Consider the following 387-nt stretch of genomic DNA (forward strand, 5'->3'; position numbering starts at 1 on the left):
TACCCCCTTTGAACCCCATTGTAAAACACGTACATCAAACAAAAACGCTCCATTTTAGGATATATATGCACGCGTTGTTTGTTTTCTTATGTAATACAGTACGTTACGTACCTACACAACGATATGCGTTTGTCATATGCCTGTTCGCTATTTGTACAACGAAATGGGCATATAATGAAAATTTATGGCACGATTGTGTATTTGAGTGCGTCCCTGTGTAAACTGAATAATTGTGACATATAGCCTGGTGGTATTATAAAGTATCGTGTTGAATGTGTGTAGTGTTGAATACACTGCCACTACAGGTGCAATTTACGTGCTCTGTAGGTGTAGGAAGGAATGCCATTATATTGCTACTGCCACTTGTACTACTGCTACGTCTGCTGG

This window comes from Penaeus monodon, chromosome 34, assembly GCF_015228065.2.
Source record: "Penaeus monodon isolate SGIC_2016 chromosome 34, NSTDA_Pmon_1, whole genome shotgun sequence".
Lineage (NCBI taxonomy): Eukaryota > Metazoa > Arthropoda > Malacostraca > Decapoda > Penaeidae > Penaeus > Penaeus monodon.